The sequence below is a fragment of the Mus caroli genome, chromosome 11, assembly GCF_900094665.2.
Source record: "Mus caroli chromosome 11, CAROLI_EIJ_v1.1, whole genome shotgun sequence".
Taxonomy (NCBI): domain Eukaryota; kingdom Metazoa; phylum Chordata; class Mammalia; order Rodentia; family Muridae; genus Mus; species Mus caroli.
The window spans coordinates 10,896,658-10,902,595 of NC_034580.1; the positions used below are offsets into that span (position 1 = coordinate 10,896,658).

At 36.1% G+C, this 5,938-nt stretch overlaps 1 non-coding gene across 1 annotated transcript; it reads right to left on the minus strand.

The window, feature by feature from the left end:
- Nucleotides 1–2,315: 2,315 nt before the first annotated feature.
- On the minus strand, nt 2,316–2,379 carry LOC115032629. Its single transcript, XR_003838266.1, has one exon. It is a non-coding gene; the product is annotated as a U7 small nuclear RNA (small nuclear RNA).
- Between the last annotated feature and the right edge of the window lie 3,559 nt (nt 2,380–5,938).

A 5,938-nucleotide genomic window follows, 5' to 3' on the forward strand; every position in this document is an offset into this window, starting at 1 on the left:
GCCATTACTATAAGATTAGACATTTTGAAGTAATTCTATTTCTTTGGTATCTAGGTATCTATCTATCTATCTATCTATCTATCTATCTATCTATCTATCTATCTATCTATCTATCTATCTTTCTCATCACAACTTGTGCCTTTGTGACTAAATCAGTATTTTGAGCTTAATATTCACCTTTTCCCCATAGTGGAAGTGTTTACAATGGTTAGGAGGAATCTGTTGTAGAAGAGTTGAGATGTCATTGTTATCTATTGAACTGGTATTTAAAGCACAAGGGTACATTGAAGTACTCCTTGAAGTGTGAAAAACTGTCTAAAATATAGTCTCTATCAATTTATAGGCTGACTAATAATACACTGTAATTGCTAAATAACACATCATTCCTTAAAATGTCAATGGTTATACAAAGGCAACACTGACCATATGATGTGCTCTATGATATTCATTACTCTGTATACAATTGGGAGGAAGAAAGCAAAGCAAATAACACAGGTAATTAGTGTTTGATTGACTGAGAAAATGAAGAAGGAGAAGCAAATTGAATAGGGGAACAACAACATGGGTAAGTCAATGGAACAGCTATGGGTAAAGGTAGAATCAAAACAAGGAGGGATGGGAACCCAATCAGAACTATGAATATCAAGAGTCTCAGGAATGTGAGACACTAAGACAGCAAATAGTTGACTAGCATACACTTTTCAAAAGCCCATAAAAGGAAAATAAAAATGAAATGGTATGGGAATAAAATCAAGAGAAATCAAGAATGAAAAAGGATAGCATTAGCCAACTGAATTTCATCGGATATTAAAGAAATATAAGCATAGATACAATAAGCATAAAGAGGAGAGGGTCTGATGGATTTACAGAATTTGAAGGCAATCTTTCTCAATTGCTGCTTATTTCCTCAGCTCTCTTGGCATTTCCTCCCAGGCTCCATGATGCTTGCTACAAGCTTGTTGGTATTTTATGAGGTCAGGTCATAGACTATCCTGTTAGCAGGTATTCCTGTATGCTTCAGATCTCAGGTGCTGTTACTCTCAGGAATCCAGTTGGCAGTGCTAGCTCTGTCTATGAGCCATCTCTCCAAAGCAAGCAAAAGTTGAAACAGGTTCAGTGTACCTCAAAAGACTTTGCTCTTCTCTACATTTCCATTTAGTCATAATTTTGATTCAGTTTCTTCCATATAATTTAGATATAGTGTCAAGGACCAGCCTCGATGTGGAGAGAGGTACTGGGTAAGGAGTATTTGGCCTCGGTGAAACAAAGCACTTGAATTCAAATTGTGGGTTACCAAGGAGCTGAAGGGGTCTGCAACCGTATAGGTGGAACAACAATATGAACTAACCAGTACCCCCAGAGCTCATGTCTCTAGCTGCATATGTAGCAGATGGCCTAGTCAGCCATCATTGGGAAGAGAGGCCCTTTGGTCTTTAAACTTTATATGCCCCAGTACAGGGGAACCCCAGGGCCAAGAAGTGGGAGTGGGTGGAAGGTATAGGGAACTTTCAGGATAGCATTTGAAATGTAAATGAAGAAAATACCTAAAAAAATAAAATAAAAAGAAAGAAACTAGAGAGAGCATACACTATCAAAAGTCAACATAAACTTATGATTTATATCTATATTTTCATAAATACTGGTTAACATCAAACATTTTAGAGTTTTATCACTATATGTTCAAATGCTGCTTGTTATTATGACTTGCATTTTTAAATGGAAAAGTACCTCTTTATTTACTTCATTACTGAGATTCTTATGAAATATCTTACCAATGATTGTGTGCATTTTTCTATAGTAGCATTTTTATTGATTTATTGAAATAATTTATGCCTAAGTCATCCTGTATGCTTGTACATTTTTTATTTTTGTTATATACAATAAACATTGTAAATCAAAAAATAAAATAAAAGATTGTGTAAAAAACCAACAAAACAAATTGTTACACACTGATGGTCTATGTTCTGCTTGACATGGTTCCTTAGACAGCTCTTTGTAGATAGCTCTTGGCTCTGTAGTCTGTTCGAGATAGCTTTCTGCTACAGATAGCTCTCTGCTTGAGAGAGTACTTCCATTCTTAAAAAAAGAAAATCTAAAAGATCTCTAGATAGCTCATGAGCTTTACATGAAGTAAAGTCAGAAAAGCTGATATAAAAAAATTCTTGGATTTTCTGACCAAGTTATAAATCCTGTTAAAATTTTTTCTAAAACTAATTTGTGTGTGTGTGTGTGTGTGTGTGTGTGTGTGTGTGTTTAATCATAATCAGAAAGACAGAAAAATTCTAAAAGAGCTGTGTTAGCTTACTAAGTAATTCTTGGGATTTCCAACCAAGGTCAGAAATCCTGTTAGAAAAGTTTCTAGAAGAGCTATGAAAAATTGTAAGCCTTGTATTCCTTCTCCATGGAATTTCCAAACAAAATCAGAAATCCTGTTACAAAAATGGCTTAAAGAGTTCTATTTGTTCTCCAGAGCTCTCCAGAAAGCTCAGCTCTTGCCAGAAAATAATTCTAAATAATCACTCTCTTTTGTCTCATGCAGATCAAAATGCCCAGTCTTTTATTTACATATCAATTCATTCATTTATTCCAGGTTCTCTCTTGACTAGCCCACACTAATCAGCATTCTACAACCATAGCCCCTTGACTCTTTAGAAAAAGACAGCAAATACATTTTTTTTAACCTTGTAAAAGAACTCAGAGATCAGCCTGCCTTTTTAAAACTTAGCTGGGTGGGACCTTGCCACATCCTAAGTCGCTTTATCTCCTTCCTTAGTTTCTTTTTGACAAGCTGGCTCATACTGTAGCTGCCTGTTTCTTTGGCTCTGTGAAGCTCCTTATACAATTCATATTGCATCCTTATAATTTTGCATAGTTGAGAAATTGTATATTTTTGAAGTCATGTTTTCAGAGTTCTTTCCCACAGCCTTAAGGGAATGTTCTGAAGGTCACAGTATCCTACCATTTTTCTGAGACATTAGACTCACCTTAGCCTCTGGGAGTGGACTCTGCTTTCGTTGATTATCAAGGAATCTCTCTTAGTTGGAGTTTTCCTGTTGTGAACAGACACCATAATCAAGGCAAGTCTTATAAATGGCAACATTTAATTGTGGCTGTCTTACAGGTTCAGAGGTTCTGTCCATTATCATCAAGGTGGAAGTATGGCAGCATCTAGGTAGGCGTGGTGCAGGCAGAGCTGAGAGTTCTACATCTTCATCTGAAGGCTGTTAGTGGAAACTGACAACTAAATTGAGGGTCTTAAAGCCCAAACCCATAGTGACACACCTACTCAAACAAGGCCACACCTACTCCAACAGGGCCATACCTTCTAATAGTGCTACTCCCTGGGCCCAGTATATAAAAACCATAACAGAGTCATTACTTTGGCAGAGAGGACATTCCTCAAAGGAGGAACTTGAAAATATGCACATTATTATACATACAAGCCTTAGGCCCACAACAACCTTCAACATTCCTGGAGGCCATGCTTCCCTGACTCTCATTCCAGGTATGGGAACCATGTCATTCTGTCATGTACATGATTAGGCAGGATTCAGAAATGTTGTCTGTTTTATAGGCTTTGGCTTATAGTTACTTCCTCTGATGGCCTTGAGACTGCAACACACTGAGAATTTTTGTAAAATAGTATCAAACCACTGTTCCTTTTCAATGAAAAGAGGGGAGATTTTGCCAGCATTTCTTCTTTCTCTACTACTGTCAAAGACAACTTATGTTTCTCCTTACTTTACATTGCCTTTTTCTTTCAAGTGTCTGTTACTGAGAGTACTGTGCTCTCAATTTTCCAGGGCTCTCTTTCATATGGGAGGGGAAACCTCACCAGACCATACAAATCTCTCCTGGATAGACACTGTAATTTTCCTTTTCTGTTTTTCAGAATGCCCTATTTTACTTAGATATCAATCCTAGACAATTTATCTCTTCTGACTATTATTTATTTTTCTTCAAGTTATTCCCTAGAGTTAGCAAACCAAGCCTGCATTTCATCTACCAACTTGGATCTTCTGTTGTTTTTGTGAGACAAAGTCCCAAAGCAATTTTAAAAGTGTGATGCTGACACAGAACAGCAAATTGACTCAAGCAACTCCCGTGGAGTATCCAGACAGAGCATTACACTTGCTTGCTCACCTCCATTATGGCAACAGAGAAAGGATATGCATTTTGATAAATTATATTTGGTCAGCAATTTTGCCTTGATATAAGAAACAAAGGAAACATGCCTCCTTATATAACAAATACAGATACATACACACACACACACACTCACACGCAAAGCTGGTTATATTTGACAATGTATATTTTTTTCTTTTAAAATAAAAAAATAATTTAATTCATGCTATATCCAAACCTCTTATGTTTTTGTAACTATATCTAAAATGATGATAATCCATTGTAAATGGCTATTATCCCTGTAATTTTATGTGTTGTTTTATTATTTGAAAATTTATATCCTTTCTTTCTTTCTTTCTTTCTTTCTTTCTTTCTTTCTTTCTTTCTTTCTTTCTAGATTTGCCCTTCTATTGCTAATTATCATCTTCCTCCTTCTTTTAAAAATATAGGCTGTAATCATGTTAAAATCCTTAAGACACTTATAATTTTTTTTAATTTTTTACAATTTTCTTGTTTTTTTTTTTTTTTTTTTTTTAGCTCAAACGACTGAATTCAAACAATCTTCCTGCTGCTAAAGGACGCTGATAGCATAGAACCACACCTAGTGAGTTATTTATTGTTTTATACTAAGAATACGTTATGTCCATGATAAAGAAGCAACTTTTGAAACCCTGGGTTAAACAGGGATTGAGCCATAAAAAAGATGCACTGCACCAGGCGTGATGCTTCTCTCCTATAACCTGCATGTGGAAGACAAAAATAAACAGATTATAGACCTGAGGCCATCAAAAGCTACACAGTGAAGGCTTGTCAAAAAAAAAAAGCTTCATATTATGTGAGAAGATCAAAGTGACAATTTAATAGACATGATTTATGACACAGGTACAGTTTATAAACTGGAGTCAAGCAAACATACTGTTTATGAAATCGCAATACAGTTCAACACTACATATCCAGATGGTAAGGGAGGACAATCATTCATAACACACACACACACACACACACACAAACACACACACATACACAAACACACACACACACACACATAAACACACACATACACAAACACACACACACACACATAAACACACACATACACAAACACACACAACACATGCACACACACATACACACACACATACACACACATAGACACACACATACACACATACACACACATACACACACATACACACACACATACACACACACATACACACACACATGCATAAACACACACACACACAAACACATACACATGCACACAACACACACATACTCCAGACACACACTACACACACACACACACACAAACCACACACACACACACACACACACATCATACACCACCTTCCCACATACAGGTAGGTTCCTATACATTTTTAGTACAATGCTAATTTTCACAAGCTTGTTTCTAAAGTGAAAAACAGAAAATCCTTTCATTTAATCAAGCTGTGAATTACAGTCACACAAGCAGACAATGCAGACTATGTACTGAAATATGAGGGACAGGCACTGTGCTTGACTCAACACTGAGCATTGCTCTGTAAAGATGCCCCCATCCATACTGCAAGTTACACAAAGTAACTTGCTATAACAAATAAGTATGTCTCCAAGAAGACGACAACACAGTCTTTAAGCTGCAGGTTGTGGTCTTTTTAATCTACCATTTACACTCTCAATTTTAACAAATAAATCTGTTTTCTTTCTATTTTTATTGTTTACAAAAGGTGAGTGAATTTTCTGCCCACTGGTAAGGAGTTTCATATCTGATATTTGAATATATACATGTGTATGCATGTATATAACACAC